We start from the raw sequence: 14,159 nt of genomic DNA, 5'->3' as shown, positions 1-14,159 counted from the left end.
TTTTAAGTTGCTCTAAATGTATTTCCTTTCTGTTGTTATCATTAAATACTGCAAAGCATGTGAGCTATATCACTCTGCACATTGTTACAGGCGATCCCAGTGCCATGATAGACTGTGATGGGATTGGTGTACACGTCAGTGCAACACTGATAATGTTCCTTGTCTCTCAGTTTTCCTATATCCAAATATGTTCTATTAAAACCTTGTTCCTTGGTGACTTCACTAAGCAGCTGGATGTAATCTGTATTTGGAATACTGAGGAGGCTTCTTTTCAGTAAGTTAATCTTTTCACCAGAATTCTTCAAAGAATGCCAAGCTCATCCTAGAGAATGATCTACTACTTTTGTTAAAGAATGTGGTTCTTTGGAGAAATATTACAGAGTTTCTCAAGAAATTTCTCAGCAGTATTTCTCTTGGCCTTTTTTTTTTGGACCCTTTCCAGTTTCCATAAATGACTTGAGCCTGCGAATTGTGGTATATTCTTCCTTATGAGCAATTCTTCCTTTCTGGGAAAAGGTATATTCAGGAAGTCTCCAGCCATGATAAACAGCCAATTCCTGTAATGAACAAATAGGATTAAGTTTGGTAGTTTGGAGGATCAGGTATTAAGGGGTCAGGAACTACAAAGCAAATACTTGCATTGGCTTTTAAAATGTTTGTGGTAGATTCTGCAGCTCTTTTTTTTTTTTTTTTTTTTTTTTTTTTTTTACCAGCTTATTATTTGTACCTTCATCTGTGCAGGTTGTCATCAACAATTCTCTGACTGTGAAAGTGGGCACATGTATTTGCACATCATATCTTTCACCTTCATAAGTCATCTGGGACATTCTTGATCTTTATGCCATATGTGTGTAATACCTAAATTTTGTATTTTACCTAGCATGGAGGCAATCATATTCCCCAAACTGAAGGTCTCACTGTCTTTGGCCGCAGTGGTGGGGCCACCATGCAATGCCTGCTCTGGGGCATGGAGACAAGAGAGGGCTCAGTGGTGGTAGGAAAAGTGGTGCATTGGAGAAGGCATGTCCTTACTCCCAGGGTCATCCAGTCCCTGAGAGGAGCACTCCCATGTCAGCACTAGCACTACCATTCAATATTTTTATTTTTTTAATTGACCAGTAAGGACATGTAAGGTATTTTCTATACTGTTTTGCTTTTGAATTTACTGGTCTCTTCTTTAGTAATTTAGTTAATGTTATGATAATTCCATCTGTTATATTTTCATTTCAAATTTTAAAAACTCTAAAATCTTATTCTTTTTAATCTTTTATCTCCTCTTATCTTTGAAATCCTTAAGTATATTGAGCATAATTATTGGTATAATTTATCCTTTTGTACTAATTCATCAGTTCTGTCACTTGAGACTGTTTCTATGTCTTCTTTTCCTGATTCTTTGCATGTGTCATAGTTTTTAACTGAATGATGGACTTGTGATATTTTGTTTGTTGTTTTATTTAGTATAAAGTTTTATTGCCTTTCTCTTAAAAGAGTTGTTAGGGCAGATCTACAATAGCCTTTGTTCCAGGGCTGATTTAGCTATACCATTAAACTGATACTTTAAAGCACATGTGTCAAACACAAGGCCCGCAGGCCAAATCCGTCCCGCCAGGCCTTGCAATGTGGCCCGCACCGCACTGTCATCACTGCACTCCATTGCGTTTCCATCACAATGACAGTTTATGACTGTTCATTAAACCATTCGGCCCGCGATTTAAGCTGGATTTTAGATTTTGGCCCCTTCTGTGATTGAGTTTGACACCCCTACTTTAAAGTATCTCTCCACACTAATAAAAGAGAAAGATGCAAAATGACTGTATCCTTGTGATGCCCACCAGCCAATCAGGAGTGAGTATTCAAATTAACTCAACAAAGGTAATGGCCAGGGGCGGGACGCAAGGTGTTCTGCACCACTCCAGCTGCTCTGGGCAGCATGGGAAGGTGGAAAGACAACTCTGGGCTGCAGCAAAGGTTGTGCTGGAATCCAGGGGAGGGAAGGCCCATTCTTGCATGAATCTTTGTGCATCAGGCTTCTAGTATATATATAAAAGGCTAAGTGACAAATCATCCATCTGTCCAACCATCTGACCAACCAACTGGCAGGTACATATGATGTGCACTGGCAATTTAAAAATAAATATTGACTCGTGCGTGCATGATACATATAAAGCTCTTGCTGGCGCCAATTGCATATGTATGTTTTGATCTGTCACTGTTAATTGTGAATTTGGTTGACACTTCTATTATAGAGAAAGGGCAAATAGTGATATTAAAATATTTCTTCTAATTAATTTCCTTTCAATGTGCATGAATCCATGAACTTGGCCACTAGTCAAATTACTAAAAGCATTTTATGCTGTGGTGACCTTAAGCTCAGGTACTCAATAAAGACTGCCTATTCTGGTTGGTAACAACTCAAGTCTCTCCTAGTTCTTTGACAGATATGGGAATTGTGTATTTATACACCTTCATTTGTTTTTTGTCCATAATTACGAAATTGACCTTGTGTATGTCAACTTAATATTCAGCAGCAAACTCAAGAAAACCCCTATATTGATTTCCTGAGCTCCTTGTCTGCATACATCCTTCCTGTGTGGTACTTTTCCTAGAGAATTCCATCTGCCTTAGCCTCAGTGCACTCTGTTCTGTGGCCCTGAAACTCCCTGAGCCCCAGTGTTCTTGGGTTTACTCTCACTGCACTGCTGGTCTGGAATGTGCTTTCAGGCTGAAGGATGGGATGACTGTGGAACTCACTGCAGATGTTCCCCCTTTCTCAGGGACCACATTTTGTGCTTCCTTTAATCTAATAACTATAAATAGTTTTTCACATATTTATCCAGTTTTCCAGTTATTTACATTGGAAAGGCAAATCCAGTCCCACTCAATCCATAATTGCCAGAAACAAAAGTTTTCATTTTTATGAATACTCTGGATGCTTTCTCCTACAAATAAGATAGCCTTTGAAACCATCTCTGGTATTGAGAGAGAAGTAATTTTCTGGGAGAGAGAGAAGGGACTACAAGGCCATTTATTGTGATATAGACTAGCACAGGCTGAAGTTAGACACAAGACCATGGTTGGACATCCCAGAAAAGAAGGGCGTATGGCAGTGGGGAAATTAGGGGTGACTGTGCCCCTCTTCTTTCCAGGTGCTATTGTAGCAATCATTTTACAAACTTAAGGGATATAAGTCAAGGATAGCCTGCACATTCAAACTATTCTAAGAGGGCAGTTTCCTGGCTAGAAAATTCTATATCTCATATTTTAGTTATTGTTAGACTGTTTTATTCTCCATTGAATGTTCTTGGTAATTTAAGTATAACTTTTAATAGTTTTCTTCTGCATCAGTGACATTTATTGAGGACTTCCAAAACCCAGGCACTCTGTTAAGGATTTGCATTCATAAATTCATTTAATTGCTACCATGAGGCAGCTCTAATATGTTTTCTGTTTTACCCATGAGGAAAGCAAGGCTTAAAGGAATTAAGGAATTTGCTCAAGATTATATAGCATGGGTATGGCAAAACCAGAATTTAAGCCTATGTCCTTCTCACTTTGTGCTGCACACTTGATATTAGGCTGTACTACCCCCTTTACCACACACTACCTTTGTACTATAGTTATCTCTGTACCTGTCTTACCAGGTCATGAATTGATTGAGAATAGGAACCTACTACTTATACATCTTGTGTCTTCAAAGCATCCAGAAGAGCTTGTCCATAGCAAATTGAAACGGAGAAGAAGAAATATTATCCCCTTTATTTCTCATTTTGGAAAAGAGAAATATCACTAAACTCTTAGAATGAACTTGCTATCACAGACCTTTCATATTACGGAGATTAATCTTTCATTATAACTTTGCTTTACTTATTTTATTTCTAACTAGGCATAGTTACTAGAGTCAGCAGACAGGAAATCAGCTGTCTTATAAGACAACAGATGGCAAAAGGAGAAATTCTTCATTGTTCTGTTGTGCAGTGCACATACCCAGTAAGGACAGTCTCTGTGATAATGTGTTCTACATTTGCTCCTTTTAATCTTGCCTGCATATTGTCTCTCCTCTTACACGATGATTATTATATTTCCTATGGAATTAGATACATGTTCATTAAAATCAGATACATGGTCTCAAATAATGATAGAAATAGCACAAGAAGACTGTGTCATCAGTAACTTGAGGTTATCTTTTTATTTGCTAATCAAGTAACACATTGATATCTTGATGCAGTCTGTCCTTAGCTGGGGCAGTCCCACTATTAATCCAGGAAATAGCTGGCAGGTTCCTCAGAATCCCCAGGGGAGGCTGTGGGAGCCTCTGGGTGAGCGCCTACAAGCTTTCTTATGTTAGAAGGAGAAGCAGCTTGACTATTGGATGACAGTTTCCACAATTCAGCAGCCTGCCCCAGGGTCAAATGTGCATGTTCCGGGAGGCATTTAAGCCACATCTGATAACCCTCTAATTGAACTCACAAGCTCCATGTAGATGGTATTTGTTAGGCCAGAGGCTACGTGTCAGGCGAGAGAAAGCCTTGCTGCTGAAAGCTGTCAAAAATCTATTTCAGAACTTCCTTAGAATCTTTAATTACTCAGTTAAAAAATGCCGGCAGCAGTAGAGAAAGTTCTTGAGAGAAGGAGGAAAAGGGATGTGGTGGAAAAACATCTTCACAGTGTCTCAAACTTTGACCTTAGAAAAATACAGAGGATAGATACTTGCCTTAAGCAGTAAAATCTATTTTTATTTGACCACCACTCTGGTTTTCAGAGATTCTTTTTCATCGGCCAAAAGCTGTAGAACTTATGATTATGAAGTGCTTCCTCATATTTTGGAACTAAAATGACTTCATTCAGAGGAGTGGCTTTAAATCTTTTCTCTATGTTTAAGCCTTGCGAAAGGGCTGCGGCAGGAGGGCTCTTGTTCTCTCTATAAAGTGGGAGCCGAGAGAGGGCAGAGAGGAGAGGAAGAGAGAGAGACAGCATGTTCCTATTTCTCGAGCACAGCAAGAGACATCCTCAGAAGTAAGATGGAATTTTGTTTCACATGGTCTTTAAGATTCAGGATTCTTCCTCCTTGGTAATTTGCTGAAGTGGACAAATACCCACGAAAGTATCTCTCTTTTGTACACATAATAGATTAATGAGCAGCTATCAAATAGTTAAGTTTGGTCTCTTAGTGGCCTAGAGTGGCCCAAACTGGACTCAGATGACAATGTGAAGGCTCAGAATGAAATCTGTTTCAGGTCCCAGAGATGGTCCTGTCTCCTGGCATGTTATGTTACATTAAACATCAGTAGTTGTTTTGTAAGAACCACAAAGGACCACACATCTTTATCCTTCTTGTCTTGGTAATGCTTTTAAAGAAATCAATGAGTCCTTATCAAATCCCACTGCCACCAAGCTAGGACTTCCAAAGCACAAAAAAAAATAAAAAAAATAAAAAAATAATAATTCTCTTTTTAACAGAAAAAGGCTTGAGGAATTTTAGGTTAATTCTAAGTTAAGCAAAACAATTTTTTTTTCTGTGAATTAACTCATATTGAATATTGTACCTAATATTCATGATGGTTTGTACATGAACCGTCTAAATAATATGTTTGACGGGTGGTCTTACAAAACATACAGTCATATTTATCTCAAAGGTTTGTAACAGCTCCAACTTGTCTTAAAATTCTATTACTGAATTTTCCTGGGATGTTTCTCTATAGGAATCATTCACTAATTCAACACACATTTGTTTCAGACTTATGTGTAGAGCATTGTGCTTGAATTTGTCTGAAAATATGCATTTATTTATTTATTTAGTTAGTTAGTTAGTTAGTTAGTTAACCAAACATTGCATATTGCATGGTAATATATGCCAAGAGCTGTTCTTGGTACAGGGAATATGTTAAACCAGCATTACCAATGAAGTCTCTGGCCCTCCTACAGTCTTGGTGCCAATGGGGAAGTCAGACAATACACAAGCAAACAAATGCAGAAAAGAAAGAAGATGTATTTGCACTTTTTATCTAGCTATTAATGCCTCATATTCAACAGCAACTGGGAAATTAGGTAAGTCAATGTAATAATAGCATGGACTGACCTATGTAAGATACTGTAGAGAGCCTTTTCCAGTTAATAATGCAGGTTTCATAACACATGTAGATTACATGTTATTAGTCCCATTTATTCAGACAAAGAGACTGAATTAAAGCTAGTGAAAGTCAAAGGCTTTTCGAAGGCTTATCTCTGACCATAAATCGAATATATTTTTTTCCGTATTATTATGTAATACATGTTGGGTTAATGATTCACAATTTTTTTTTTTCCTTTCTACATTTCAGATTTAAAAATTTTTCAGGAGTACAAAATCTTTACCAAACCACAACAGATAGTTTTTGCTTTTGACTTTTCAAGTACTTGCAAAGCCTCATATCTGCTTGTGGAGAACAGAAGGAAAGGGAAGACCTGTTTCTAAAAATTGCCCTTGCACACTGTTTTCATAAATCTCAGCCTCCTCCAGGCTGACTACACTCTGTAGCCTTCCTTAGGAAATGGATGAAAATTTGAGCGAGGACACAAACAGGAAGGCTCGAAGGCCACATTTGTCCTGCAGGCCCCACCTCTTTAAATAGCTCCTGTGCAGTGGGAATTGGTTCTGCACTTAGGGAAGGAACTCCAGGGAGGCAGCCAGCCCAGCACTGCCCTGCCCTGGAGGTGGAGGCAGCACTCTGTGGTGTGAGGTGGGGAACGTGGGCTGGAGGATGGCCTTTCCACCGCTGGGCCTGAGGACACATGGTCCCGGAGATGATTTGTGCTTCTTCTCCCTTAAGCGCATCATCCCTGAAGACTCTTAACCTGCAAAGAGGTAAGGTTCCCAGAACTTCCTAAATCAATCATTTGGGCTACAGACTTTTTTCGACAGTTTGGTTCTTTCTTTTATTTCAGAGAAAAGAAGAGAGTGAATAGTACAGTTTTTTAAATAAATCCATTTGTAAGTGAATGCATGGGTGGGGCTTATAGTTTTATTAGGTACATCCTGTTAAGTGATAGTCAACTGTAACTTTTTAACATTTAAAGAAGATTTTTTATTACGGTGTGAATGTAAATTTCTCAAGATCAGATAGAGTAGGAAAGTAGGGGGGACTGGTTAAAAATAGGATCTTAATAGATGCATAAAAAAGAATTGCTTAGAAGTTTTTTTATTCCAATTCCTGTTGTTGAGCTGGAGCTTTTAAACTATCTAATTCAGTCTTTCCTTATAATTACCTAATTTTAGAAGTACTGACTGAGGTAGACTCTATTACCCAAGCCAGCTCTTCTACTCTTTAACGGAATTAATGTATGTCTCTGGCAAGGCCACCAAGCTCTTCTTCTTATGTTCAGTGCTGGGACAAAGGGCACCGACCCAGTGGTTGTGTTTGCAGCCCTTGTCCTAGAAAAGACAGGTGAGTAGGGAGGGAGTTCTTATGTGCCTACCCACAGACAAGCACTCTGTCTGAGCATTTGTGTGACTTGTATCTGTCCATTTCTTCTGCTCATCTCTGGTATCTGTGTTAGAATGTACTCTCTAAGCCATGATCAGTCTGTTTAATAGCAAGCAAGTTGAGGGTCTACTTCAAGAAATACAAATGGCCTGCTCTCCCCAGAAAGGTTCTATAACATCGATTAACCTCTAATGTTTAACTTTTAGATTACTGTTATCCATACTGCCACTCTGTCGATACTTCATTCTTCTTTATTTTCTTTGAATTGTTGTTTAGGTTCTTTGTGTTATCTTTCAGAGGGAAGGAGAAATGTTAAGAAGGGTGGTTTTGGTGGTTTATTTGAATTTCTTTTTCTTTAAATTAGATTAGAATCATTTGCTTTAGAGTGTTCTGTGTTCTTCTTAGTTAAATAACACCATGTAATAGTTTACAGTTGTGTTTATAGTTTCTTTATTGTTTTAAAATTGTTTCACCAGTGAATTTTATAATCAAAGGTGATGTCTGTTTTGGCCTCTTTTTAAAGTGTGTGATAAGAAAGCCTTCTTAGATGGACTATTGTTTTTTTGTATAGTTTGGGGGAGGAATAAAGAGTGGTTTTTTTTTAGTTTTTTTAAAGTTTTACCTTAGATTTTTAGAACGTGGTAAGCCAAACTAAGGTCCATGATGAGCGTATAAATTTCCAGCATGGTGTCTAGAAATACAGCATGGCAGTATCTCGGTGTGCTCATTTGTTTGTGGAAATAACTTAACATTTATGTACTTGATGATTATCGCCAAATGGGGAGAGTTTCTTTAACTTTAAATCTTGTAAGTAATAAGGAATTTACATTATATTTAGAAATTGTTTTTAGCACTCACATTCTACAGTTTCATTTTGATGGTCCCTATAACTCTGCATATAATCCCTGCCAGACCCCTTTGTATACGTCCAGCTTTTACAAAGCCTTTTATAAGGCTCTTGTTAAATGCCAACCAAGGGATTAAATCGAATATCAACTGTGCTAATCAAAGGCAAGTTTAACAAGATAAGACTGGTGTTTACATTTGGAAATGTAAACAAAAGACTTTATGATCCTAAAGCTGAAGAGAAAAAAAATCAGATGGAAAGAACATGGTTTAGCTTACCTAAATCAGCAGGACCTTTACAGATAAGGAATTCTGAAGACAACAGGCACAATAATGCAGGGGTCTGTGAGCCAAGATTCTGGCAGAATATTTAGGAAAAAATAACAAAATGGCTTCTGAGGTGATCTAAAAGGAAATCGGAGCCCCTGTGCAATAAGTAGAAGGACAAAGCGAAGTAACAGATTTACTGGAAGGCCTCCTACTGACCCCAGCCACGCTGAGTGCACAGCGTGTTTCAGGGCCTGTTTAAAACCCTGGAGATGGTGTTTTGAGCCAGTTTTGCTGACATAAACACAGACCCTGCCTGGAGATTTTCCAAAAGCAGAGGGTGAAAGCAGTTCAGCGGAGATGTGCTGTGTTATTGTAGTAAACGTGCGGGGCAGCAGTTCCCAGCTGCCTTGGGATGCAGCCCTCTGCCAGGCCGCACTCTCTGAGTGTGGTGTGACTGGCGATAAGACCTTCACAGAGAGAAGATAGCACCCAGAGCAAACACCCCCGGTGCTTGTATAAACAGAAGGAAGGAAGGATTGAGAGAAGGGAATTGTTTCTGAGTGATAGAGAAGTCTGTGGATTATTTGAGAGGGGGGAAAAACTACTGTGAGGAGTGTTTGGATAACGTAAGTGCTGATTAGCTGGCCATTCATTGCTAGGGAACTTCAGTGATGAATAAATGATGGGTTTACAAAGCTCAGATATCACACACTCAGGGGTTGTAAGTGAGCAAACAAGTCCTTGTCTCTCTGAGCTATAACTGAAGTAATTCTTTATTTGTTAGATGTATTTAATTAAATGAACATAAAGATTTAAGCTTTTTTTCTTTCTCTTAAGAATATACATAATGAAATTGGAGCCAGGTATGCAAATGATATTTTCTATTTGGCTGTAGATCAATCTTGTTTAGACTTTCCAAGAAACCCAACTTGATGCTTCACAAAACAGAGTGGTAAAAGCCTGAGAGGGGTGCGCAGGTGGATGGGTCAATGGGGGAAAAACACCAAACAAAGGGGACATCTGCAATAAAGATAAACATTTAAAAAAAATGTATATATATGTTTTTGTTAATTTCAGAAAGGAAGAGAGAGAGAAACATCAATAATGAGAGGGAATCACTGATCAGCTGCCTCCTGCACGCCCCTCAACTGGGGATTGAGCCCACAACCCTGGCATGTGCCCTGACCAGGAATCATACCGTGACCTTCTGGTTCATAGGTTGATGCTCAGCTACTGAATCACACTGGCCAGGCTAAAGATAAAAGCTTTAAAAATCACAATAATTTGGTTACTTGTATATTTAACCACCTGAAACTTCTGTAATTAGTAGATGTCATCAGAGATAGATACTTTACCCTGTTTTTCTTCTTGTTCCACAATTTGCAAGCTCATTACAAATAGGGCTTCCGTAAACCTCAGAAGGCATGCGGAGGAATGAGGCAGCAGCCCGTGCCAGTGCTGCCGGCTGAAGGCAGGAGTTATGGGGGAGCCCAGCTGGTGGGTAAGCGCTCTCAGCACTGGTGTGAGGCACCTGCAGGAACTATGAATAGCGAAGGCAGGGTGCCCTTTAGACATATAAATAAAAGGAGGCAAAAAGTAGACTTCAAAAGATTCTTTTTAAATAGCTTATTAAACATTAATTGTCTTTCATTTCATTCTTTGCCAACCTCAAATTATTCAGTAAGTATGAATCTTCCAGTATATTATAGTTAAAGTGCTTGGGGATTATCACTTGATCTAGCTCTAGAAGTGGCAGCTCCTCCTCTTCCTTCTTTTCACCCCACCTCATCTGCCTCCCTCCCCCCCCCCTTTCTTCCTTCTCAATCCCCCCACAGAACCCCCACTTCTTCTTTACAAAACACAACACCCTAAAGTATAATCTCTTTTTGCAAAAAGGCAAATCCATGGAAATCGCTTACCTTCAAAATGTATGAAATTGAAGAAATCAGAAAGTGATATTAGATATACTCATCTTGAACAATCCAAAAAGTGGTATAATTTCCAAAGAACAGAGGTATCTGAGCTGCCAAAACAAACAAAAACAAACAAACAAACAAAAAATCTACCACTAGAAACCTATAGGTTTTGATGGTAATGGTAGGAGTGGAATCACAGGATGTGTGCAGCATTTTAGGAATACTGTTTCATTAATCTTCACAAAGATTCCATGCAGAAGTGACTATCCACAGTTTATAGAGAAGGAAACTGAGGCACAATGAGGTTACATGTGTTGACCAAGTCTAGACAGCTGATAAATGGCAGGGGCAAGAATGTAAAAGTTTGACTCCCGGGCCTGGGCATTTTTTCCCACACAATGCTGACCGAATGACAAATTTATTATCTGTCTGTGTTTTTTGGTCTGGAGATAATAGGAAAACTCTCTGAGGTTTTGGTGGAAGTATCAGCAGGCCTTTGAACAATTCAGAGAGGCTGTTTCTCCTCATTATTGGGGTCTCCTTGTTCTCTATTCTCAGACTATTTTTACTTTCTTTTCTGACCTACTATCTTGAAGAATGTTGTATCCATTTCTCTTCCCTAGTAATAGGTGCATCTTGTCACTGTGCTGGTGTGTGTGTGTGTGTGTGTGTGTGTGTGTGTGTGTGTGGTGCGGGGGCGAGAGGGAGAATGTGGGGAGGAGAAGCACTAGTTTGAGAAGAGAAAGGAGTCACATCACCTCTTGGGAACAGCTTGAGAAGTGGTGTATTACAGAGAATTGTTATATGTTCTTAAACCCTAAGTGGATTCTCTGAGAATTTTCAGAAATCTGCTTGTAGTTTTGTTTACTGATGATTTGGCTTTGGGGTGGTGACTTTTGTAAACGGATTCATCTGTCCAAGTTTAGCTCAAATTCCAAGTCTCTTTTGTCCTTAAAACACTGTCTCACCACTTTCCTCAACTTTGACTTCTCAAAATTGGTAAAGACTAGTTATCAATATCTTTCCTTTAATATTTATGCACTCCCTACTCAGAAAGATGAGTATTCTTTTTAAAAGCATTATCTTGTCTCTGACTAGCATGTAGACCCCATGGGTATTGATTACTTCTTTTTCCTCAGTAACATTCCTCCGACCCCATAGCTAATATAGAGTTGGCATTAATGTTAGTTGTTCTATTATTTGTTTTATTATTCTCCATTGTTTCTATTTCCATATCATGAGTGACTCTACACATATTGTTCTTTCCAAGACAGGTTTTGAAATATTTGAAGACAGTGATCATGCTTCCTCAGAGCCTTCTACATTTCTCCAGTGCTTTTTAGCATTTCTTTCACATGTGGCATGGCTTTTTGATGGTTTCTCCTCATCCATTCTGTCTGAATTCTGCCCTGGTTGTCAACATCCGTCCATAATGCGATGTCCACAGCCAAATTCCATTTCTGTTGCATTTAGGATAATTACCTCCCCTTTCTATATGATATACTTCTATGCCACTTAGGGTTCAGTTAATTTTCTTGGCATCCATCTAATGTTGTTGGCTTGTTCTGACTTTCCGTTTGGCCAAAATCTCTTCAGTCTTTTTCACACGAGCTGTACTCGTGCCAGGAAGCAATCATTCTAAACATATGCAGCTGAAGTTTCTGAACTTCATCATCATTCCTGGTGTTTCATCCTGTGAGTTTCAGTGTGTTAGTCCTCCCAAAGGAAAATTTCTTGATTTCCGGATTATAATTCAACATAATCTATTAGACTATTAGATTATCATGCCTATTCCATCCCCGCCAATCAGAATCCTGCACGTCCTTCAACTTGAGGTCTTTCTCTAACTTTAATAGGAAGTACTTTCTTCTTCCTTTGAGTTCCCAAAGAGTTGTCTAAAACTCTTAGCACTTACTGAATTCGACTTTATGTTAGCAGAATGGCATGGTGGTTGAGAGAAGAGCTCCTGGAATGAAAAGACTGTGTGCAAACCGAGGCTGTACCCCTAAACCTTAGTTGTCACTCAATGTAGGTAGCAATGCCCACCAGTTAGTATGTGTGAAGTGCTTAGAATGGTACCTGGCACATAGTTACTACTAATATCATTAATTATGCCCATACTCAATAAGTGGATCTTAATGAAGCCCAGAACAACTTCTGGACAGGATTTTTTTGAATCCTTAAAATATGGCTATCTAAAGAAACATTTATAAGTTATAAATTCATGGAGACAGAATATTTAATAGGAACAACACTTTCCCAAGGAGGCATTGTGAGATGTTCTCCAGCTAAAGACCAGACTCACAGGCTTGTTCACTTGCAGTCAAATGTTAGCTGATATTTTTATAAGCCCTATGCACATCTACTGGTGTCAAGTAGTGCAGGTAACCTGGAGAAAAATGGCTTCCATGTTATGAACTCTGTTTATCAACATTATAATTAAAGTACTTAATTGTTCAGAACGTCATTTTAGCTTCTGTGTCCATGGGCTTATGCTAATTTGCATTTTGCTTTGTAGAGCATAACAAAAGAAATTGTAAAATATTTTTTTTCTTATATGAAGTATAATCTTTGTTTCCTTGGGGAGTGGGGAGATACATCATGGTGCACCAACATCAGAAACTCATGAATTTAATTTTTGGCATTTATCACAGGGATTAGCAATCATTAGCATGATAACTCACTCTGACTCAATATTTAATGATAGTCTACTAAGAATTTTGTGTTGTGCTATGTATTGTTGAAATGCCAAGAAGTATATGATAAAATTTTTATACTCGGGTATATTTGGAAATACAACTCATAGTAAAGAAAAGAAAAATGTAAGATCTATCATATGGTAGTTCTGTAATCAATGAATTACTAAATCGGTGGTAGAAAAAAGTGGGTATTACCAGATCCTCAACAGGTTAGTTCATCATTGCTACAAACCTATTTCAATTTCTTTCTATACTATCACTGCAAGAACCTCTAGAGACAAAAGAATATAAGCCTTGAGGACATCATTGCTTAAGTAATAATAACATATTTGCACAGTGTTTCTTCTTTGAAAAATTTCTCTCCATTAAATTATAGTTTTATATATACCTGATGATAAGGATTATAATAGTTAACTCATTCACTTAACCATTGCTGATGATAACCTTATTTGTCCCATTTTTGACACCTGGGAAATCTCTCTTAGAGTGTACACATAGGTTATTATATTGGTAAGAGGTAAATCGGTGATTCAGTTTACATAGGTGCAATTGAAAAGCCCTCTGTCTTAACTACAAGAATATTGTGTTCCCATTGTCTCCTAATCAGTAGTCTACTTAAGGAATCCATTATTAGATCATTATGAACAAACTTTGGCATAGGGGATAGAGATGAATTGGAAATGGAAAGCTAAGGCAGGTTGTAAAAAAACTTCTATATAAGCTGATGAGTTTGGAATATCCTGCCAACAATTATGAAAGCCACATTAGTGGATTATTACCAAGAGAATGGCATTATATATTTTTTGTTTTAGCAATTTAATTCCTTCAATTGTATGCAAACAGTATTAAAATGGGAGGACACAAGATATTGGGAGACAAGTTAGGTGGTATAATGCCCTAGATACATCATAAATTTGTACACAGGACATACAACAAAATAAAAAAAGATGGATTGGAGAGATGTGTCT

The 14,159-nt window shown here is 38.2% G+C and overlaps 1 protein-coding gene and 1 pseudogene across 6 annotated transcripts in view; one reads left to right on the top strand and one right to left on the bottom strand.

Moving 5' to 3' along the window:
* Positions 1-14,159, top strand: part of ARHGAP28 (Rho GTPase activating protein 28) — a 116,633-nt gene that overhangs the window by 33,713 nt on the left and 68,761 nt on the right. For 2 of the 6 annotated variants that reach the window (XM_036418762.2, XM_036418761.2), the window contains exon 1: positions 6,647-6,841. The exons of the other annotated variants lie outside the window; for them this stretch is intronic. The gene's annotated coding sequence lies outside the window, so the exon portion shown is untranslated. Of the gene's footprint in view, positions 1-6,646; positions 6,842-14,159 lie in introns of those variants that run through there. 6 annotated transcript variants of the gene reach the window in all.
* LOC118707804 lies at positions 13-4,476 on the bottom strand (annotated as a pseudogene).

The sequence above is a fragment of the Pipistrellus kuhlii genome, unplaced genomic scaffold, assembly GCF_014108245.1.
Source record: "Pipistrellus kuhlii isolate mPipKuh1 unplaced genomic scaffold, mPipKuh1.p scaffold_m20_p_6, whole genome shotgun sequence".
NCBI lineage: Eukaryota > Metazoa > Chordata > Mammalia > Chiroptera > Vespertilionidae > Pipistrellus > Pipistrellus kuhlii.
This window is presented reverse-complemented; position numbering and strand designations above follow the sequence as displayed.